This window comes from Caretta caretta, chromosome 4, assembly GCF_965140235.1.
Source record: "Caretta caretta isolate rCarCar2 chromosome 4, rCarCar1.hap1, whole genome shotgun sequence".
NCBI lineage: Eukaryota > Metazoa > Chordata > Testudines > Cheloniidae > Caretta > Caretta caretta.
The window spans coordinates 140,641,412-140,665,990 of NC_134209.1; the positions used below are offsets into that span (position 1 = coordinate 140,641,412).

At 45.2% G+C, this 24,579-nt stretch overlaps 1 long non-coding RNA gene across 1 annotated transcript in view; it reads left to right on the plus strand.

The window, feature by feature from the left end:
- The window catches only part of LOC142071958 (uncharacterized), a 478,941-nt gene that overhangs the window by 14,004 nt on the left and 440,358 nt on the right, over nt 1-24,579 (plus strand). The gene's annotated exons all lie outside the window — the stretch shown is intronic.

The window sequence follows — 24,579 nt, forward strand, 5'->3', positions numbered from 1 at the left end:
ATGGAACATTTAAACAGCTCAGAGCGACATGGGGATGTCACTTGGGTGTGAAATATACAAATTGTGGTTCAGAGATGAAAATTAGTGTCTGACGTGACAACGTGCACCAAAAGGGAAGAGGAAGGGGCCATGGATGAAGTAAGCATGGTCAGCCTGGCAGGCTGGGGAGCTCGCTTCCTTTGTGCTGAAATGTGATTTGTTGTTTTTATTATTCATTACTTCTACTGTGTTAGCACCCGAAAGCCCCAATCAGGATAAAGCCCCGTACAAGCTAGGCATTGTACAAAGAAAGAAACGTGCCTGTTTCTCATTTTCTTTTCAGCTCGTCATTATTGTTTGGGTGCTGGCTTTTAATGTCCTGCACTAAAATGTGGGCAAGTCAATAGCTGCATGGCTGTGGGTCTTGAATGCTAACGTATAGTGTTTATTCTCTCTGCTTAGAGAAAGGCCTATTCTGTAGAAGTTCTTATACTGCAGGGATGAGTGCAGTATCTGAGTGCCTTCCAGGAGAGTCCATCAACTATGTGACCTACATGCTATAGCCTGGAACCAGCAGAAATCAGGACAAGCTCCCGAGTGTATGGTGCTGCATGGGGTATCTCAGAGAGCGAGAGCTTGGAAGCTGAAAGATAGTCACACAGCAGAGGGAATGCACTGGGATCTCTAGCACAGGGAGTGGCTGAGTCATTTAAATAAACTCTTTGTGAAGGTGTGGTGGGGAAGAAGGGATTTTTTTTAAAAAAAGGAGGAACTTGGAAGAAGACCGTGACCTCAGACATGCTCTCTCGGCAGAGAAAATCCCAGTGGGTACGTGCCATCCCCCTTGACCAGCGCCGCACCCTTTTAGGGCTGCCCCTGCATATAGGAGATTATTATCGATTACTCTAGCACGTGATATGTGCTACTACGACCACCGACATGTCATGAAATAAAACAAAATAACAAAACTTCAGACTAGAGAAGCGCATGGAGGATAGGGTCCATCAATGGCTATTAGCCAGGATGGGCAGGGCTGGTGGTGTCCCTAGCCTCTGTTTGCCAGAAGCTGGGAATGGGTGACCGGGGATGGATCATTTGATGATTACCTGTTCTGTTCATTCCCTCTGGGGCACCTGGCACTGGCCACTGTCGGAAGACAGGACACTGGACTAGATGGATCTTTGGTCTGACCCAGTATGGCTGCTCTTATGTTCTTATGCTATAATGCAGTCTGTGCAACAGCCATCTTATAAAGAGCTAGGATTGTATTTTTATTTCGATTGTTTCAGAGCAAGTTCATTCTAATTATAGAGATTTAGGGCTTGCTGCAAGGGGAGTTATTTTGGAATAACTAGTCCTGATTAGCTCTATTAGTGTGGATGCTTTTATTCCAGAAGAAGAGTGCCTTATTCTGAATTAGCGTAATCCACTGTTTTAAGAATGTCTTGTTCCAAATTAATTTATTCTGGAATAAAAGTGTCGAAATACGGCGTTAATCAGGAATAGTTAATCCCCTTTAAATTCACGCCCTACTTTATTCTGGATTAATTTTCATGTGTAGGCAAGCTATACGGGCTGCTTCCTTCTTTTAGTTACTCCAGATTTATGCCAGCACAACTATACTGAGATCTCTGTAGATTTACACCTGTGTAACTGAGAGCCGGTTAGGCTTTGTTGTACAACACGGAGTTACCCTGCCGTATCTCACTGAGGTGGCGGTGGGGAAGTGGTGGAAATGATGAGCGAGAGCTGGACTGAGGTCTGAGAAACCTGATGTCTCTCAGACACCAGTTTCCTTTTGACAATGCAGCAGCTGTACTGATATTGCCAAACTGCAGAGGAAGCAGCTGCTTTACTGAATGAAGGAAACTGAGGCGAGCAGGGAGGGTGTTGTATTGCTCTGTATCACCGTGACAGGGCATGACAGTAACACGGACAGTCAAAATTCAGCTGGCCCGAAAGTGGGAATTTTTCCTATCAGAATTTTGACAGGAAAAATCCCCAGATTGAGAGGGGGAAAAAAATTATTCCCTGCACTGCAGGAATCAATAAGTTGTGGATTCCCAGACCTGGGTGATGTTGGATCATTAAATGATCATTGTGGTCCCTTGTGGCCTTAAAGCCCATGTTGCTGTGAATATTCAGACTCTCCTGCACCCAAATGTACCACAGAGCTGCTCCCGCCCCTCTAGCAGGAGAGGAGACAACTTCTCATGCAGCCTGCCACGGTTGCCATGCTGTGTGGGTCAGACTGAGTGCTGCTCTAGACTGAGGTGCATTGTTCCTGCCCTCCTGGGCTCAGACATGCCACCTCCGCAGGCTGACCAGCCCTGGCCACACTAGCCCTCGGGATATTGTTCTGCTACTCAGACATGGCAACGCTGCCATTATATGCTGAGCCCATCTTTCTGTTCTGATCCTGAAATACACAGCCAGAATTTGAGGCTGCCAGTAAGAATCACATTAGGAGGTTGAGGCAGAGAGTGAAATCATTTTAGATAGGGGGGAAAAATCACATTATTCCAGCTGATGTAAAAATCCTGCTATAGGGAAGAAAATTTCTCTTGCTGGAAACTCATCAGGATAGTGGACTTATTTTATATGTGCTTGGGGGCACTAGGAGGACGGGACATGTGGTGTTGAAAGGCTGAGCAAAACTTTGCCCTTAAATAAGTGTAGCAGCGGCACTAAGATGGTGACTGCAGGAAGCAGCTGTCACCCTGAACTGAATAGCACAGGCAGGTTTTTGTACTGGTCTGTATCGCTGTGAGAGGGGTTTCATAGTTTTGCTGGCAGTAATAATCTCCAGCATCTTCAGCTTCAACTCTGCTGATTGTGAGAGTGAAATCTGTTCCAGACCCACTGCCGCTGAACCGGGCTGGGGTTCCAGGTTGTTGGGTGGAAGCAAGATAGATAAGGCGTTTAGGAGCTTGTCCCAATTTCTGCTGGTACCAGGCTAAGTATTCCTTGCCTTGGTAAGTAAGGCTTGAACTGGCTTTGCATCTGATGGTGACTCTCTCTCCTGGAGACACTGCCAGGGATTCTGGAGTCTGAGTCATCACAATGTCTCCGCTGGCATCTGAATTTATGAATAAAATGTAATTGAATACATTAGAGGTACAGTCAGTCAAACTGGACAATACTGTGCCAGGTTAAAGATTCCCAATGGCATCTTTATATAATTACTGTAGCTCATTACCTGGCCATAGTATTAAAGATTAAACTCTTTCATTCTAAATCCCTTTTTCTATTGTTCTCAGCTTCTTATATATTCTTTTTCTTTTAACGGCTGTTTAAATAGGACAAATATTCTCTGAAGTTAGTGACACTCTCTGGTTAAAGCTTATGGTTTTATATGCAACCTCTCTGGATTTAGACATCATCTTTATTAGCTCAGTCTGTTACCTCATTAGGACAGAGACTATCTTTTCATTATGTGTCTGTACAGCGCCTAGAACAAAGGTGTCCTGATTGGGTCCTTTAGGTGCTACTGCAGTGCAAATAATTAATAATCATTTTAATTCAGGCAGTTGCCTCTTGGTTTGATCCTTACCCTGGATCCAGAGCACTAACAGCCAGATGAGTGAAGCCTGTGAGATCATCTTGATACGCCTGACTGGCCAGATGCTGATGAACAAGCCATAACAACAGACAGCAAACGTTTTATAACTGCTCACAGCAGCAGGGAAATATCGCTTGGGTGGGAAGATGCAAATTTGGGTCAGATGAAAATTCATGTGATTGGTACACGTGCACAAAAAGGGAAGGGGCCCTGGGGGAAATGGTAAATTCAGTCCCTCAGGCCCTAAGCTCCTCCCTCACTTTGGACTGAAATCAGTAGGAGTTTTTGCACTGTCTTCAGTGGGTTTTTGCATCAGGTCCTCAGTGCTAATCCCCGTGTCTCCTTATTGACAGGTAGGGATCAGCACTAGTGCAGCTAGACCGCAGGCTGAACCTGGTCTGTTCCTGTGCCCTGTCTCCCCCCTAGTTCTAGGGGAGAGGGAGGCAGGAAGACAGGGCCTCTGTGTCCTCTCTTCCACCTCTCTCTTCCCCAGCTCCGGGGGATGGAGAGGTGCTGTGCTGGGAGTTGTCTCCTCTCCCTCCCCCTTGTTCTCCCCCAGCTCCAGGGGATGGAGAGGCAGAGCGCAGGGGCAGGGAGCCAGCCAGGTCCTAGACTCCTAGCTGAAGCCAGGGCTCTGCAGGTTGCATGCAATGTCTAACGTAGCCTGTCAGTGTCATGCCACGTGTCCGCCACACTGGGTGGCTAGGGAGCCCTGTGAGTTGTTCCCTTGCTGCCTCTGCAGCCTTCCCAGCCCCTGGCAGCCCTGGAGCTCAGGATCTCGCTGCTTTCCCCTCCTGTGGCAGCACTGCCAATAAAGCCCTGGGCTGACCATGCGTCTCTTTTAATTCCAAAATGCTCGCACAGCGTTTATAGGGCAGTAAGTCAGAGTTACTGGTTGGGTCTGGGAATAGAATCATTTACCCTGGGGAAAAACAGGCACCTAGTTCAGGTGAGCTAAAAATCCCTGACGTCTGGAATGCGAATCTGGGCCGTGTAGTTCTTCCCGTCGGGGCTGCAGGCTGGGAGCAGTGGGAGAACAGCTGTGTCCGTGGCCCGCCCGGCCAAGCGTTCATGTGCTGACCAAACCTCTGCCCCGGTATGAAGTGTGACAGCGGCACAGATAAAGTGAACGTTCAGGAAGCAGCTGTGACCCTGAACTGGAGAGCACAGGCAGGATTTCGTACTGGTCTGTGTCACTGTGCGTGGGGTACCATAGCTTTGCTGACACTAATAACCTCCAGCGTCTTCAGTTTCTACCCTGCTGATGGAGGGTGAAACGGGAGGGTCCCACTGCCGCTGAACCAGGCTGGGACCCAGATTGCAGGGAGGCAGCACCATAGATAATGAGTTTAGGCGCTTGTCCTGATTTCTGCTGATACCAGGCTAAGCAGTGATAGCCAGGGAAGGAGCGGCTTAAACTGGCTTTGCAGTTGACGGTAACTCATCTCCGAGTCCTGGAGACACGGACGGGCACAATCTGCCCACTGGAGCCTGAATAGGCAAGCAAAATGTATTTTAATAGAAAAAAATATTTCAATCAAACTAAATGTTGCTATATTATACTTATATTCCCATGTGCATCTTTTCCATAGTTCATCTCCTGGCTGTGATGCTGACGTTCGGCTTCAGGTGGCTCTTCCGTTCGAACTCATTTTTCAGTTACTCATTTTGGGCATGACCCAAAGCCCACTAACTCACTTCACTTCAGTGGGCTTTGGATCATTCAAGACTATGGTTTCCAAATAAGATTAATCCTTAATTGCAGTCAAAATGTGACAGACACCTCAGAGCGTTGCACTAACTTCTGGGAGTCAAAATTCCTAAATCTTTTCATTTAATTTCTCTTCAAAGGATGACTTTATATAAAGACATTTCCCTCTTATTTAGATCCTTACTCTGGATCAAAGACACTAACAACCTGTGAGATCACCCTGATATGTCCGGCTGGCCTGATGTTGATCAATAGTGACACAGAACACTTATTATCACGCAGAGCAGCAGCAGAAATGTCACTTGGGCGTGAAATATGCAAATTTTGATCAGATGAAAATTCCCTTCTGATCCAAAATGGATTCTAGATAGAGTCAGATTTATCCTGACTGGCCCTTGGGAGCTCCCTCACTTAGAGCAGAAAATGCATTTGTCAGTTGAAGGTGAAGTGTCCACAGCTCAAGATTACTATCAGGGGGTAGCTGTGTTAGTCTGTATCCACAAAAACAACAAGGAGTCCGGTGGTACCTTTAAAGACTAACAGATTTATTTGAGCATAAGCTTTCATGCGTAAAGACCCCACAAAAGCTTATGCTCAAATAAATCTGTTAGTGGGGTCTTTACCCACGAAAGCTTATGCTCAAATAAATCTGTTAGTCTTTAAGGTGCCACCGGACTCCTTACTATTTTACGAGAGATCACTGCTAAAATTTCAGTTTTCCGTGATCTTCCTTTGTTAGGGGAGTTGTAGCTGACTGCTGTCTTCTCCCCAGCTGCTCCTTTATATTAGTTCTCACCTTAGAGACTCTATTGTAATGAGTATAATGGAGTGAGAACTTTGAGCCCGAATTTCCTGGGAGCTGCTCAACTAAATTCTTCTTCGAATGGTTGCTCATGTGTATTCCACAATAGGTGTGTGTGCTCGCCATGTGCACCGGTGCTGGAAGTTTTTCCCCTAGCAGTACCCGTAGGGGGGAGCACCCCCCCCCCCACGACCCCTGGAGTGGTGCCTGCCTGGCGCGGTATAAGGGGGGCTGCGCTCCCCCCACCCTCAGTTCCTTCTTGCCACCAGTGAAGGTGCGTCAGAACTGCTCTGCTCCAGCTTTGCTGTAGCTCGTCCACAGAACTGTTCGTTCGTTCAGTGTTAGTACCTGTAGTTAGTTAGCTGTTTAGTTAGTTTAGTTAGTCAGTGAGCCCAGGCCGGGGTATGCCCCGTGCCCCGGGGTTTAAGTCTTGCGGCTCTTGTAGGCATTCTATGCCAAGAAGTGACCTGCACTCAGACTGTTTGCACTGTTTGGGAGAAACCCGTATCAGCGAAAGGTGCAAGATTTGCAAGTCGTTTAAGCCTCGGACCAAAAGAGAAAGGGACGTTAGGCTCCGGGCCATCCTGATGGAGTCAGCGCTGACCCTCGGGTGCCATCAACCAGTTGGCAATGCTCCCGGTCCACGGGGCATGCCAACAGGGACAGGATGACTCCCTCTTGGCAGCGGCACTGAGGGAAGTCTGGGAAGAGCGGCACCGAGGGAAGATATTTGAGGCTAGGTCCATGTCAAGTTAGTCAACCACAGGGAATGGCAGGGTCAGCCAGCCCCAACCCCAAAGAACAAAGACTCTCAGAGACTGGACTCTTTTGGAAGGAAAATTTATTCATCTTCGAGCTTCCAGTTACAAGTGGTAAACCATCAGGCTCTCCTGGGCCGGGATGAATTCAATCTGTGGGGCTCCCTGCCCAAGTTTGAGGACTCCCTTCAGGAGTGCGATAGGAAGGAGTTCAGGACGCTAGTGGAGGAAGGGGCAGCAGCCCCTAGGGCATCCCTGTAGGCAGCCTCGGATGCTGTGGACACGGCCGCATGATCAATGGCCTCCGCAGTGTCCATGAGATGGGCGTCATTGCTCCTGCTCTCTGAACTGTCCAGCAAGGTGCAATCTTCCATGCAGGATCTCCCATTCGACGGGAAGGCTCTGTTTGCGGGGGAAACGGATACAAGGCTGCATGGCATGAAAGACTCCCGCACGACCCTCCGGATTCTGGGCCTCTATGTTCTGGCTCTGGCAAAACCTAAGTTCAAGCCTCAGCAGACTCCCGCCCGGGCCGCCCTCCTGAAGTATGAGGCCGCCCATAAGAAGCAGTGGGACTATAAGAGATGCCTTCAAGGGCAGTCTTGGCCTGCCCCACAGCCTGGGTCCTCCAAGGACAAGCAGGCAGGGAAAAGGCGTTTTTGATGGGATGCTCGGGGGTATCCCGCCAGTCCTCACCAGGGATCCACCCCCAATAAAGCTACCCTATTCCAACCAGTTGTATGCTTTCCTCCTGGAATGGTCGCGGCTAACCTCGGACCAATAGGTCCTCATCACCATCTCCTGGGGTTACACCCTCCAGTTTACTTCCTCCCCGCCCAACCACCCCCACCCCCGTCCCTCTTGGGGGACCCGTCGCACGAAGCTCTGCTCGAGCAGGAGGTGGGGCAATAGAGGCAGTGCCTGAGGAGTTCATGGGCAAGGGGTATTACCCCTGTTATTTCCTTATCCCAAAGGGGGACTCAGGCCCATCCTGGACCTGCGAGGTCTGAACCAGTACATGGTAAAACTCAAGTTCCTCATGGTCTCCCAGGCCTCCATCATCCCCTCCCTGGATCCCGGGAACTGGTGCTGCCCTCAATCTACAGGACGTTTACTTCCACATCCACATATTTGAGTTCCACATCCACATATTTGAGGAGCACAGGCGCTTCCTCCGTTTCATGGTGGGACAGAATCATTACCAATTCATGGTCCTCCCATTTGGTCTGTCCGCTGCCCCCAGGGTGTTTACAAAATGCACGTCGGCGGTAGCAGCCTACTTCCGATGGCAGAAGGTCCAGATATTTCCCTATCTGGACGAGTGGCTTGTCAAGGCAACCTCCCGGTCACAGGTGAGGGATTACGTGGCGCTCCTCCTGTCCACGTGCACTGCCTTGGGCCTGTTGGTAAGCAACACCAAGTCCACGTTAGTCCCGGTCCAATGCATAGAGTTTATCGGGGCTCTCCTGGACGCAGTGTCGGCCAGGGCCTCTCTCCCGCCAAACAGATTCGAGACCCTGAAATGTCTCATCGACTCGGTCACAAGGTTCCTGGTGACAACAGCCAGGGTTTGCCTACAACTCTTGGGTCACATGTCAGTTTGCACGTACATGGTCCGTCATGCCAGACTCAGGATGAGGCCCCTCCAGCTCTGGTTGGCCTCAAAGTTCTCCCAGGCCACGGACAGGATGGACAAGGTCCTCACCGTGCCAGACTCTGTGATCAGCTCCCTATGGTGGTGGTCCGCCCCAAACAACATGCCCCAAGGGGTCCCGGTCAGGGACAGGGCCCCGTCATTGGAGCTGGTGTCCGATACATCGGACCTGGGTTGGGGGGCCCATATGGGGAACTTTCAGACCCAAGGCCTGTGGTTGGCTCAAGACCTGACCCTACGTATAAACATCAAGGAGCTCAGGGCAGTGCTGCTGGCGTGCATGGCCTTCCACTCACACCTGGAGGGCAAGGTAGTCAGGGTCCTCATGGACAACACGGCCTCGATGTTCTATATCTACAGGCAAGGCGGGGCCCGATCCTCTGCCCTCTGCCATGAAACCCTTGAATATATTATTTAGCTTATCAGAGACAAATTAAGGGGTGACTCAATCTATAAATAACTATATTGGGAACAGCGTAGTTGTAGCTGTCGGTCCCAGCATATTAGAGAGACAAAGTGAGTGAAGAAATATCTTTTTTGGGGCCAACTTCTGTTGGTGAGAGAGGCAAGCTTTCAAGCCCCTCAGCGCTCTTCTTCAGGTCTGGGAAAGGTACTCCAGGCATCACAGCTACATGCAGGATGGAACAGATTGTTTAGTGTAAGTAATTAGCACATATTGTAAGGGACCATTCAAGATAGAATGGCTGTTAACATTTCTAAAGTCATAGGACAAAAAGAAGAGGTTAGTGGGTTACAGATTGTTGTAATAAACCATAAATCCAGAGTCTTTGTTCAGTCCATGATTTTTAGTGTCTAGCAGAGGTATGAATTTAAGCTCCCATAGTTGTCCTTTGAAAGTGTTGTGCAGGTTTCCTTTGAGAATGAGGACTGGTAGGTCAGACATAGAGTGATCATTTTGTGAAAAGTGTTCACCCACAGGCGATAGGGTCCTTTTGTCTTTTATCGTTTTCTTGTTTGAGTTCAGACAATCACTATGCTCTTGAATGATATCACTACAAAAGGTTTTATTCCCCGTGCTCTCCTGCTGGTAATAGCTCACCTTACCTGATCACTCTCATTACAGTGTGTATGGTAACACCCATTGTTTCATGTTCTCTGTGTATATAAATCTCCCCACTGTATTTTCCACTGAATGCATCCGATGAAGTGAGCTGTAGCTCATGAAAGCTTATGCTCAAATAAATTTGTTAGTCTCTAAGGTGCCACAAGTCCTCCTTTTCTTTTCACCCACAAAGTTGTTAGTGGGGCATTTAGTGCACTGGATGAAGCATACCACATGTTGTGAGAGGCATGGGTAGGACCCATGGATCTTGAAAGATGTGTTGTAAGGGACATTGACCATTGTAGCAGACGTATCTCCACTTATTCAGACTTCTCTTGGTACCAGGCTAATTAGTCAATGACTGTAGAAGTGACACTTCAGCTGGCTTTGGAGTTTGATGGTGATTCTATCTCCTGAAGACAATCTCAGGGCTTCTGGAATTTGATGCATGACAGTGTCTCTACTCGAGTCCAAATATGCAAACAAAGCCTAAATAAAGATGGATGATGCACTTCAGCCAATAAAATAAGCAGTACTGAGTTTCCGTTCACAATTTGTATCTGTATTTTTGAACTATCATTTTCTTAATCTAATGTAAATTCACAGGATTGGACTCAAATCTGCAAATAAATTTTTAAAGAATGTCACTGGTTTGATATTAGTGACAAATGATAGACTTGACATTTTGCCCTTTGAAGTTTGTGCCCTATTCATGTTGGCACTTGCCTTGGATTCAGAACTCAAACCAGCAGATGAACTGAAGCTTTGAGATCATCTTTATGCATCTGAGCTGTCCAGTGCTGATCAATTAACCAGGTAGATTGAAACTCATTTATAACTGCTCAGAGCAGAGCAACAGGGAAAGATTGCTCTGTTATCTGTTTGCAGAGCACTTTGTTCAAGGCTCTTTGTCACATGCTTAGCCTGTAGATGCACAGGGACAGATTCTATGACAACAAAATATAAGTAACACCCATTAAAATCAATGGGACTGATTCTGATCTCGTATGCTGGTTAAAGCCATGATAACTTCTTTGAAATCAGTGGAGCTAAACAAGTATAAGAAAGATCAGAAGTGGGCCAGGTAAGCATTCCCAGTAGCCTGCCGAGGAGAATAGTGAATTTGTACTTCAGAATGTGTGCAGTGGTTAACTCTCCCTGAGTGAGCTATCCGGAATTTCAGATGGTTCAGTTTATAGGTTAAATGATGCCACCTGTGGGCCATTATGTGGAAGTTCACTTTCATTAATTCAGTGACTTGCTGTGCTATATAGTTTTCAGAGTAGCAGCCGTATTAGTCTGTATTCGCAAAAAGAAAAGGAGGACTTGTGGCACCTATTTGAGCATAAGCTTTCGTGAGCTACAGCTCACGAAATGCATCCGATGAAGTGAGCTGTAGCTCACAAAAGCTTATGCTCAAATAAATTGGTTAGTCTCTAAGGTGCCACAAGTACTCCTTTTCTTTTTGTGCTATATAGTGTTGGTTGAAAAACCAGAATTTCCATCCAGTGGGAAATTCTGACATTTCTTGATTTTTTGTTTGTTGGCAATAAGAACAAAAATTCAATCTGAAATTATTTTGCACAATGAAATGCTTGAAAACATCAAAGCAATATAATTAAAAATAATGGATCATCAGCATTTGTCTCCTGTCTGAGTGGCACCTGGCAGATGCCTCATGTGTTCTTAGGGGCTATGAAAGTGTTGTGCAAGGTTGTTGATCTAGCTCTGTATGGGAAGCTGCTATTCTGTGGTTTCTGCTCAGGCAGGTAATGGGCAGCTTTGAATGCTTTGTGTATCATTTGATTTTGTAAACTCAGTGAGGAGGAGCTGGGAATACATTGTAATGCAGCCTTTAGCAGCAAGACACTGCGATAGCAGAGACTGATTGACCATGCAGTTAATCTCCCTGTTGATTCTAGTCTCAGCTGCATCTGATGGAGGTTGCCCTGGAAATGATGAGAGAGAGAGATGGACTGTGCACCTGAATTGACACAGACCCCTCTGTTGCCTTCTGAGAGGTCAGCAGTTACATTGGTCCTGTGAGGTGATATATAGGAAGCAATTATCACAGTGAGCATCAGAACAGGGAGGGTCCTTCCCAATCTTTGGGGGACTCCCACGCCTTGCTGGTAGGTGGATACTGAGATCATTTATTCCCAGCCAACCTTAAAAAATAGGGACAAGCCCCCACCCCAAACTCTGCAGGTATGTAAAGAAACAAAAGCAATGAAAAAGAGAAACCCATCCCTGTCCGTCTGGCCTGGAGGTTCTGGGATGGGAGAGGAATAGGAGTCTGGGTGGAGAGGCAGAGAATAGGAAACGACTCCTCTGTGCTGAGCTCCCCACAAAGCTGCATCTCTTCCCTGCTGGGGCCCTCGCCACGGCATCACCAAGCAGCCCCTTTACCTTGGAGACACTTTCCAGTAGTGTTTAGTCATCACCCTTGTTGTACAGGCCCACTGTCTGCTCTAGTGGGGAGAGCTGGGGGTATAACTCACTGCATGGCCTGTTGTGTGTGGGCTGGATAATGGGGAACTCAATTTCTGTCCTCTGGGCTGGACCCTGCAGACCTGCAGTGTTTTCGGTGGAGCTGGCAGTGGGGTAGAGGCATTCATTTTATTATTCTGTGGGCTGCTGCCCCCATACTATTGTTTCAGCTCATGCAGGCAACATGCTGCTGGGGACGCTTTATAATCCTTTACGTCTCCGTGAGAAGATGCTGGGGTTGTATTGGAACGTCCAGCCTTTAAGAGCAGCATACTCCCCTAGCACAGACTAAGTGTAAAGTAAGGAAAATCTCCCAGTTGATTGTTGTCCCCGCTGTATCTCACTGGGGGACACTGGAAATGAGAGGACTGGACAGTGGGCTGAGAAGTCTTGTGACTGGCAGACCATTCGTTCCCTTCTGAGAGGACAGCAGTTGCACTAATGTTGTCTCCTCGCACAGGAAGCAGCTGTTACACTGAAGAACAGAAATAGCCCAGAGCAGCTGGTTTTATACTGGTCTGTGTCATTGGACAGACTTGTCTCCAATAATAATTTTCAGTAGTATCAACTTCAACCTTGCTGATTGTAAAAGTGAAATTAATCCCAGACCCTCTGCAGAGGGACATTTGGAAACACCATGGAGAAGGGGCTTAGGGACTTCTCCTGATTTCAGTTCATACCGGGCCGTGGAGTTTCCAGTATGAGAACTAACTTTGTAGTTGGTAGTGGCCGTGTCTCCTGGGTACACAAAGGATCCTGGAATCTTGAGTCACCACAGCCTCGCCCCTGGAGTCCTCTGAAACAACGGAATATAAGTGACTACACAGCGTATGGATTGTCAGTTAAACTAAATAATCTTCAGTGTTGGTAAAATTTCCATGTGCCTCCTCTCGTACTGATTATAACTCCTCGCTGGGCTGTAACGCTAATGTTAAGTTCCATGCCCTCTACGCCTTTGTCAACTGATCATAACTTTCTCAAACCCTTTTTAAAAAAAAGCTGCAGTTTAAAATAAGACAAAATTTTCCAGAAATCAGTGTCACTCCCTGAATGTTTGGGGTTTGCTATAGAACATGTCTAGATTACTAATTTTTTTCAGTGGATCATTGTAGTCTTAATCCATTTCCCTTTGGTTTTACCCTTACATTGGATCCAGACCACAAACAGCCAGATGAACCGATCCTCTGAGATCATCTTGATATGTCTGATTGGCCTGGTTGCAGATCAGATAACTGGTAACAGTGACATGGGATGAGACATTCATAACAGCTCCGGAGAACAGGGAAATGTCACTTGTATGGGAAATATACAGATTTGATTCAGAGATGAAAATTCACTTCTGATCAAAAACATGCACAAAATGGGCAAAAACATGCACAAAAAGTTCAACCCAGCTGGCCCTGGGCAGTTCCCTAACTCTGTGTTGAAATGCACCCTAATCAATGGCAACCTGAATAAATATCCTTGGTTCATCAATGTGGCTTGGGTGTCCCTTACTGTACTATATATCTGTGCCCAAACTCCATATAAATGGTGAGTTCCTATCTGTTATGGGTAAAGCCTGAGAAGCTCATCAGTGCCAACCCTTGCACGTCCTTACCTACACCTAGGAATCAGCACAAGTACATCTACCTGAATTCCTGGCCATCAAGGGTCAATTAGGGCTGTTCCCAAGTGGACACTAGGCCTTGCAGGAGTTTTCTCTGCATAAGGAAGTGGAACCTATGGTGACAGAATTTCCCCCCCTCCAGCATCACTTCATGCACTCAGCTCCCCTCTTGTATCTGCAGCCTGGAGTGAGGAGCCTGCAGGTCAAGACTTATCCCAGGACCCAGCCCAAGGGATTGACATGCAGGGGTCCCATTCACTGTGTGATTGTCTAAAGCAGGGGTGGCCAACCTGAGCCTGAGAAGGAGTCAGAATTTACCAATGTACGTTGCCAAAGAGCCACAGTGATATGTCAGCAGCCCCCCATCCACTCCCCAGCACCTCCCACCTGCTGGCAGCCCCCACCAATCAGCGCCTACTCCCCCCTGCCCACTGCAATGAGCTGTTTCAAGTGTGCAGAAGGCTATGGGGGCGGAGTGGGGAGGAACGAGGGCATGCAGGGCTCAGTGGAAGGGGCAGAGGCCTTGGGGGAAGGGGTGGAGTGGGGGCAGAGCAGGGGGTTGAGCAGTGAGCACCCCCCAGCACATTGGAAGTTAGCATCTATAGCTCCAGCCCTGGGATCAGTGCCTAGGTAAGGAGCCGCATATTAACCTCTGAAGAGCCGCATGTGGCTCCGGAGCCACAGGTTGACCACCCCTGATCTAAGGGAAGCACTTATTAACTGAGCAAAAGACACTAACCAGCAGGGAAGTGCTTATACTGTGAGAGGGTAGCTCCAGGGCTGGATTACGACACAGTCACTTTAGGTCCATGCCCAGGGACCCAGCTAATGTGTTTGTATTTTAAAATGGTAAGTGGATGACCCTGGTAACTATAGGCCAGTTAGACTTACTTTGATCCTGTGCAAAATCATGGAATGGTTGAAATAGGATTCATTCAATTAAAAATAAAGGATGGTAGGATAATTAGTACCAGTCAACATGGTTTTATAGAAAATAGGTCTTATTACAACAATTGGTTGTTTTTTGATGAGTTAAGTTTGGTTGATAAAGGTAACTGTTGACATATTATCCTTAGAAGTCTTGAAGGCATTGGACTTAGTTCCTTAGACAGTCTGATTAAACAAAAAAGCACTAAACAAAATCAGCGTAGCATGTACATGGATTAAAACCTGGTTAACCGATATATCTCTAAACGTACTTGTTAAAGGCAAATCATCATCCAATGGGGGTATTTCTAATAGAGTCCCCTGAGAATCTGTTCTTGGCTTATTGCTGTTCAACATCTCTATCAATGATCTGGAAGAAAATACAAATTATTGTTAAATTTGGCAGATGACAGATTGGTGAAGTGGTAAATAATAAGGATAGAACAGTTATATCTTGATAAACTGGATTCATACTAACATGTTTTAGTATAGCCAAATGCAAGGCCCTACATCTAGGAACAAAGAATGTAGGTCATGTTTCCAAGATGCGGGATTGTATCCTGACAAGCAGTGACGCTGAAAAAAATGTAAGTGTCACAGTGGATAAGGAATTGGGTATGAACTCCCACTGTGATGCTGTGGCTGAACTGATTAGCCTGATCATTGGATGAATAAACAGGAGAATATCAATTAGCTGCAGAGAAGCTGGTGTTATCTCTGTATTAGAAGTATCATTCGTACAATAGTGTGTCCAGTTCTGGAGTGTATGCTTTTTGAAGGATATTGAAAAACTTGAAAGGGTTCAGAAAGCAACCACAACAATGACTCAAGATCTGGTAAACCTGCCTTTTCAGTGAAATAGTTAGGGAGCGTAATCTATTTAGTTTATCCAAGAAAAGGTATGAGATGACTTGCTTACAGTGTTGAAGTACCTACATGGAGAGAAGATTTCAGGTAGAAGACTTTTTAATTAACAAAGACATTAAAGATCCAAATGTTAGTAGCTGAAGCTGGTTAAATCCAAGCAATTTTTAAATAATGAAGATAATTAACCACTGGAATAACTTGTATAGGGATGTGATGGATACTCCATTACTTAGTCTTTAAATCAAGATCGAGAGTGAGATTTTCAAAAGTACTTTGAAAATCGTGCCCAGATGTCTTTATAAAGAGATGCTATAGCTCAAACAGAGGCTACTGGATTTATGCTTGGTGAAAATCTATGGCTTGAAGGCCATAATGGCCCCTTCTGGTCTTAACATCTGTGAATCTGTATCTCATTCAGTATTGTAAGCTCACTGAGAAAGTGCTAGGATTGTACCATAATGTCAGCCTTTAAGAGCCACACACCTCGGAGACTAAGTGTAAAGTAATAGACCTCCCTGTTAAATCATGCCTTGACTGTAAATTTAGGGAGAGAATTGGACATTGCAGTGAAAGTCTCAAAGCCTGATCGACACCAGCTGCCTTTTGAGATGGTAGTAGCTGTACTGATTCAGGCACTATACAGGAAACAGTGGTTACAGTGAGGAACAGACATAGCTCAGAGCAGGGAGGTTTTTGTACTGGTCTGTGTCACTGTGAGAGGTGAGCTCCAGCTTTGCTGACAATAATAATCTCCAGCATCATCAGCTTCCACCCGGCTGATTGTGAATGTGAAGTCAGTGCCAGACCCACTGCCACTGAAGCGGTCTGGGATCCCAGAGGGACGGGTGGAAGCGCTGTGGATAAGGAGCTTAGGCGCTTGTCCTGATTTCTGTTGGTACCAGGCCATGTAGTTACTAACACTGGAACTGGCTTTGCAGTTGATGGTGACTCTGTCTCCTGGAGACACGGCCAGGGATTCTGGAGTCTGGGTCATCACAATGTCCGCACTGGAATCTGCATGTGGAACATATAATTAAAATTAATAAAATATAACAGCAATCAAAAGCAGTAATATTCAGCAAACCAAAACTTTCACTCTCCGGTCTATAATATTCATTTAAACCCCTAAATTGCGCTCAGGCTTCCATATGCTGTGAATGGAATTAAGCTATATTGTCATTTTGATAAAGAATTTTGTATCATTTTAAATGTCATTGTTTTAAGCCAGTCTCTCTCCTGTTGTTTTTACCATGAATCCACAGCAGGAGCCAGAGAAGCTGAGTCGGTGAGATCATCTTGCTGTTTCTAGAGTGACAGACACTGAGTTCAGAACCACAGGGTGTAACATTTATATCGGCTCCGATATGTGCAGGGGACTGTCAAGCAGTGTGGAAATATGCAAAACACTCCAGTCAAAATATGCAAAACAGCCCCTCCACGTAACCATACATCCCCTGGGCCAGAACCCACCAGCTGTTCAGAAAAGGGTTGGCAGGAGGAGTTGTCGGAGCATTTCACTCAGTGCTGGCTCCCTGGGAACCTTTCCCATTAAACACCAGGAGAGAGTTGATCTGTTTTGAGTGAGAGCTGGAAATGTTTTAAGCCGTGACATAAGGAGTACTTTAAAAAGTTGGGAAAACCTTTTAGGACAGATCCAGTGATGCTGGTGGCCAAATATGTAAATTACCCTCCTCTGTGCAAGTGACGCTGCTTATTACCTCAAGGGGATTCACACAGGACAGGTGTTCTCCTGCTGTGACCTTCCTTCCAGGCTCCTGCCTGGAGTGGGCAGCTTTAAAATGCATTGGGGGCTACATGAGGACTCTGCTGATGGAAACTGATGAGGGGCCTATTTTGACTATCCTGTCCTGCCCAGCACCAGCCACTCTTTGGGGTGCAGTGGTCCCCTTTGGATATCCAACCATAGGGGAGGTTACAGCCACTTTGTGTTGCTGTGACCTGGTCTCCTGGTGGAATTGCTATTGCAGGGACTAATCCTGGGCATACCTGGAGCAATTCTAGCCCTTAAAATCCCCTTCAGAGTCCATTGCTGTCTGATAAACTCAACCTTTTTGCCACCTACACAGGCTGTACCTTTGTCCTGTACAATCTTAGCACCTGAGTCCTCCCTACAGGGATCTGGATGCTGATAACGCAGTTGGGTGGAGCTCAGTGGAAGGAAATCCCAGCCAAGCCACCAGCACCTCCAAAGTTAGTAAAGTTTGGATAAATTCTCCAATCCCAACCTCTGCCCTTAGCCCTAAAAATGTCAAATGCCCTTGTGAACCTGGCATTTACTTATTTTCTCCCTCAAAGGCCCCATGTTGCTGTGACCTTCTCTCTCCAGGGGAAGGCTGGATGCAGCCAATAACTCCAGTTTGTTATTCTAAGTAGCCAGTAGAATGGATTGTGAGAAAGTAACATGAGTTGTTCCTTCATTCCAGAAGGTGAGCTTGATTCCTCTTCAACCCTACTAGCCTCTGCTAGGTCTGCAGTTCAGGACCTCGGTTCAGATTTTCCATACTATAGCATTGCCCATAAAACACTGAGAGGTGCGCTCTCTCTTAAATACTCAGACAGAACAACAAGAAAGAATTATTTTGGTGAACTGGGAGCAAAATCATTTATGTAGGACAAAAGCCCCCCAATTCAGCTGTTGCCAATATAAACCTCTATTGAAATAAACGTCTCTAGCAGCAAACTTGTTTGGCAGGACAATATACTGAACTGTATTTGTATTGTTAGGGCAGGTGTCACTAATGGCATTGTTACATATAGTCTTTCAAGTTGTTTTTCTTCATGTGTGAGCAAATGTTCAGTTTGGGGAAGATATGCTGTACTGTTGTTTTGGTTAGGCAGAGTTCTGAGGAAAAGAAGCTGAATGAGCAGCAGGAGAATTTCCTCTATCTCAGTGTCTGATTAGAGTAAATTCTTGAGGCAGGTTTGCTCCCTCAGATATGGGCATTTGTGTTGGGATTAGATTCCTGAAAGAGGGGTTTGACTGCATGCTCTCTTTGATCATCTCTGTTCCATGTGAATAAAAGAAGTTATGCTTAGTATCCTTAGACTCCACATCGCTGATTTTTTCCTCTATTGAGAAAAATGCAAGGCCCAGTCATCTGCTAGTACTTGGCAGAGGGTCAACACTGACGTCAGCACTGGGGCCCTGGTGTTGGGAAAGAGACATAAGTACAGTAGTATAGAAGGTTAGCAGTGAGAGCAGAGGAGCCTGTGTAGTGCTGTAAGACTGATCAAAACATTGTCTGAAATCTAGTGTAGTAATTATCCTGTATAGGAAGCAGCTGTTACACTGACAAGAACCGTGGGGAGGTTTTAGTATTGGACTGTAACGCTGTGAGAGGGTTGCTCTTGCCTTGTTGACAATAATAATCTCCAGCATCTTCAGCTTCAACCCTGCTGATTGTGAGGGTGTAATCAGTGCCAGATCCACTGCCGCTGAACCGGGCTGGGACCCCGGATTGTAGGTAGGTAGCAGCATAGATAAGAAGCTTCGAAGCTTGTCCTGATTTCTGTTGGTACCAGGCTAGTAAGTGAGAGCTACCACTGGTGAGGCTTGAACTGGCTCTGCAGTTGATGGTGACTCTGTCTCCTGGAGACACGGCCAAGGATTCTGGAGTCTGAGTCAGCACAATCTGCGCATTGGAGTCTGAATTAACAAACAGAATATGTTAGTATATACATGGGTAGTATCTCTCTGCATAGTCTCTCTCACTAGTTTATAAATTTAGAGTCAATAAATATAATCAATAGCATAGTTAATCAAAATACATATTTTGTTTTAAATGTATTTTCATGGGCCTCTTTCCCTACTTATGAATATTTATCTTCTGACAGTGACGCTAACATTAAGTTTGAGCTGGTTCTTTCATTCCAAGTTGTTTTCAATTGGTTGTATTTTTCTCAAACCTGTTTTTTCTTAGTTGAAGTTAGGAGACATTCGTTTCAGAAGTTACTGGCATTAACTGAGGCATATGCATGTATCACTATATAACATGTGTATAGCTATTAAGATTTGCTTTGGCTTATTGTAGCTTAACTGATCCAGCACCCCCTTCATTTGATTCTTACCCTGAACCCAGAGCACTAAAAGCCAGATGAGCTGAGCCTGAGAGATCATCTTCATGCCTCTGACTGGCCCCGGGTTGATCAACAATCTGTCATGAGTGCCATGGAACATTTATAACAGCACAGAGCTGCGGGACAGTGTCACTTGGGTGAGCAATATGCAAACTTAGTTCAGAGATGAAAATTCCCAGCTGACATAAAAACATACAGAAAAAGGGAAATAAAAGGGGCGGTGGATGAAATAGGTGCGTTCAACCCAACAGGCCCTGGGACGGCCTCCTCCATTTGTGTTTCCATGCCAGTTCTGACAATAGTGAGGGTGCCTATCTGGATCAGGACTTTATTTTATTGGATACTTAGCAAACCCATATTAGGTTACAGTCGTCTGTCACTTTGTGTTGAAATGGCATTTGTCAGAGTTGAATGGGAATTAATGTTCTCAGCTCATCAGTATTGCTTGGCAGCTTGTTTAAATTTAATTAGCATGGAATCTTTGTCACACTAGGAATCTTCTGCTAAAAGTAATACTGATGGTGTGATCTCCAGGTATTAGTGGATCTGAGCAGGGGACTAACCCTCTTTTTTCCCTACTGTACCCTTCTGTATTTATCAGTTATCACATTATAGTGATGCACAAGGTTGAGGGAATCTAAACCCAGAACCTCCTGACTATGCTGCCATTTAAATCCCGAAGATAGGTTTAGTTTACTGGAATAGGCTAGGCTCCAACTAAATAGGTTTGTTTCAGAGTAGCAGCTGTGTTAGTCTGTATTCGCAAAAAGAAAAGGAGTACTTGTGGCACCTTAGAGACTAACCAGTTTATTTGAGCATAAGCTGTAGCTCACGAAAGCTCATGCTCAAATAAACTGGTTAGTCTCTAAGGTGCCACAAGTCCTCCTTTTATTAAATAGATTGTGAGCCCTGTAGCAGTGATACCCCCGGGCTATGTAATATTGTACAAATAGACTATGATTTTCAGTCCTGAAGATTTAAAGTTAGATTCATAAATCTGTGTTTCAGCACCTAAAATATTTGGTCTCATTTTCAAAAGTGTGGTGCTCCCAGTACCTCCCTCTGGAATGGTAGCTGAATGTGGCGCCCGGGTGTCAGTTATGTGGAAGTTCAGCTTCTTGTTTAACGTGGGTAGATATGCAAAGCAATCACTCAGTAAATGTCCATTCCCTGTGTCCTGGTGCAGCTCCAGGATCGTACACAGCCCCTGATCTCTGCAACTCCTGTTGTTGACTATGAGATTATAAAAGGTGTTGGAGACAGCCTGGCAGTAAGTGGCTCTGCTGCTGCTACCAGCCTTTGGGGGATTCCTTCTATGGTTGGGTAATGTTAAATTGCGCTAGGACTCAAAGAGAGAGAGAGAGAGAGAGAGAATCTGCAATCTCTGGCCATACAAAAGCCTTCCTTGGCAATGCCACCTATTGCTTGGGCTATGCTGCCCCTGTACCGCTGTCAGATTAGGGTTGGTTGTAGATCCTTTGTGCTCCTGCAACCTGGTGCTGTTTAAGAGTTTCCTCCACTGTGGTATGAACCCAGGGCATGCTGGCCCTACGTGTACTTCCTCATCAACACTACTGGCAAGAAAGGTCAACTGGCTTACAGAAGTTCTATCTGTTGTTCAGTTTATCTAGGTTTTATCATTCTCATGGGACATCGCAGTCCCTGAATGAGTGCGATTGGGCAGAGCTCACTGCTAGGAAATACTGTATACAATGCAAACCCACCAAATACTCATAGTCACACCAACAAATACCTTTCAGTCATGACTTTCTATAGTGGAAGAAGTGTGTTAAAAGAACTTTGTAATGCCCCCAAAGACTGTTACCAATTAATAGACTAGATCAGGGAAGTGAATATATTTCTGAGTTATCAATGTCTTTTATTTGAGCAATGGAATTTCTTCGCTACTGTTAGTGCAATTTTTTTTAAACAGACCCAGTGTATAAACTGAGTAAAAAGGAAAATCCTGTCCTTACAAAACAGTACAGTGATTGTCAAAAACACTGCAGTGACATTAATAAGCTGCCGAACTGGGCCCATTACGGTAATATTTTTAAATGGGTGGTGAAAGGAGTCAACCTGTGCAAGGAAGAAAGCCAAGGCCAAGATCCCTTTCTTATATGTAACCCACACAAGGCAGTCCACAGCTTTCCAGTGCATTTTACTTATCCTGTTAGAAAAGTGATTGGGTCCTTATACCTCTTTGATATCTGTGGGTCTCTCCTAGATGAGTCATCCTGAAATGTTGTTTATTATGGAGACACAATACCACTCCATGATTCAGTTTGCAACCAGTTTCTGTTCTAAAGCCTTATATTAGTTCCTATGTATTTTTTGGCCTTGGAAAATTTATTTGCTTTGAAAATTGTCAGATTCCCTCTGAGGGCTAAGGGGAAAGTTTCTACAAAGTGTGAAGGAAAGTCATTAACTTGTTTGTGAGATGCAGGTAATTCAAAATAAGCCTGATTTGAAATGTTCCCTTTTGTCTACAGTTCTGGTCTCCCTCTAGCTTTAAAATATCTTGTTAATGCTCCTTTGAACAATTCTGGATAATTAAAGTCCCTTGAACACTTGAGCACTGGCTGCATTTGAAGGAAACAGGTTGGAATTAAACAACATTATTGAATATTTTTGTTGTGTATTCTTATGGCCCAGTCCTACGCCCATGTGATTCAGTGGGTGAACTAATCCTGTTCCCACACGTCTCAATGGGAATTAGATATGCATTGATACAGTGAACTGAACAGAGCAGGGAGGTTTTTGCATGGTATATATCATTATGCAAATGGTATCACAGCATTATTAACAATAGTAATCTCCATCTTCAGCTGATTGTGAAGGTGAAATCATCCTTTTATCTATTGCAACTGAAATGGGTGGAATACCACTGGCAAGAGAACAAGCATGATAAATAAGAAGTTTAAGGCTTTGTCTGGATTTTTGCTGGTCCTGGGCTATAGCATGGCTAATGCCACTACGGGTCTTGCAGTCAGTGGTGACTGTGTTTTCCTGGATATGCTGATACTCTGGAGTCTGTATCATCACAATCAGCATTGTATCAGATTTTGTTTGTAATTTCGAAGTTAACACAGATGTGTGATCAATCACACACAAAGATGTGCCATAAAAGATTTCATGTGCATTATACCATGAGGTCTGGCAGTGATGCTAAAGTTACACTTTAGAAGGGTCTGTCAGTTTAAAACCTTCTACACAATTGTTCAGAACATTATTTTCCCAGTTATTTCTCTGGCATGACACGTAAATATTCACACATTAGGTTAGCTCTCAGAGGATTGTTTAGAGTTTGATGTGTGACGTTATCAGATTTTTGAACATGCTCACTCTGCCAACATGAAAGCTCAGGACTGACTGAGTGTGAAATTGCTTCCAACCCCCCAGGCACTGACCTTGCAGTCTGGAAGCATAACAGATAAGGAGCTTAGAAGATTGTCCAGGTTTCAGTTGGTACCAGCTTAAAATTTCATTTGTTCTACTGCAGCTGGTAAGGTTTGAACTGGCTTTGCAGATTATAGTGACTATGTCTCCTGGAGGCGCTGACAGGGATTCTGGAGTCTGAGTCATCACAGTGTGCCAGCTGAAATCCTAATTTATGAATACAATACAACTCAATATGAATGTGAGTGTCCCTCTAAACAATATTATGTTTTTGTAAATATTCCCATGTGCATCTTGACGTAATGATCATAGCTTGTCACCCAGCTGTGATGCTGATGTTCAGTTTGAGGAAGCTCTTTCAATCTGGAGGTGATTCAGCCTGGACAGAGATTCCCACTGACTTCTATGGGTTTTGGATCAGTCCCTTATTTCTTTAAAATGTTCTTTCTCTCTCTCTCTTTTTTTTTTGTAATTTATAATAAGACAAATTTAATCAGAAATGAGTGTAACTCTATGGAATATTTAGTGCTTGATAAACTATTTCTAAAAAATATTTTTTCTTTAAGGGCCAATTATACTTTTAATTCTCCCAGTCCTGTCTTGGTTCAATTCTTATCCTACATCCAGAGCACTAAGAATCAGATGAACTGAGCCTGTGAGATCATTTCTATGTGTATAAGCTCTCCAGTGCTGATCGCTAAAGAATGGAGAGTGAAACACAATGTTTATAATTGCTCAGAGCAGGCAGCAAAGAGCAGGCAATTATGAGTATGCCATGCATCTTGTCTTGCTCTGTGGCAGAGATTCAGCCCTCAGATCTATAAGGGACTGATCCTACCATGGCAAGATACAAGTAACTGCCATTAAAGTCACTGGGTCTGATTCTGATTTCAGTTACACTGGTTTAACTCCATTTACCTTAGCAGAGTTAGTCCTGGCTTAAAGTGGTTAAAGTGACCTCAAAATGGGGCCCAGTGAGAGTTCCTTGGATCCTGCAGAGGAGCATAGTGTCCACGGAACTGATTTATTTGCCTTATTTCAGAATATGTGTAATGATAGCAATGATGTAAAACATCTCATCCCCCTCTGAGTTACTGGCTCAGTTCTTTGAGACACAGGACTTAATTCTTGCTTGTATTACTGGTGTCCTGTGGAAGGGGAACAGGGCCATGAGGACTGATTTATCTATATTTTTTCCAGACACGTGTAGTGATTTTATCACAGTATTTTCTTTGTATTAGCTAATCTGGAATTTCAGAGGCTCACCTATATGTCTCTAATAGTGTAGAAGTTCAGTTTCATTAGTCAAATGGCTTATCGTTATAGTACATTGCATCTGATTGTACACATGGAAAAAGAATTAAGAATACAGTTGCGTTATTCTTCCACTCTTTAAGAACATGAGCACTCTGCAGATGGAAGCTCACATGGGGCCTGTCTTGGCTACCCTGGCCTGCCCCTCTCTGCCCAGCATTACTCACTTTGTACGGTTCCCATTGGATGCTCCATCGTAGGGGAGGTTACGACCACTTTGTGTAGCTGTGATCTGATCTCTTGGTGGGTTTAGTGTTGCAGGGAATAATCCTGTGCAGGCGCAGAGAAATCCCAGCCTTTAGCATCCCCGCCAGAGTCAAATGCTGTCTCATAAGCTCTGCTTTTG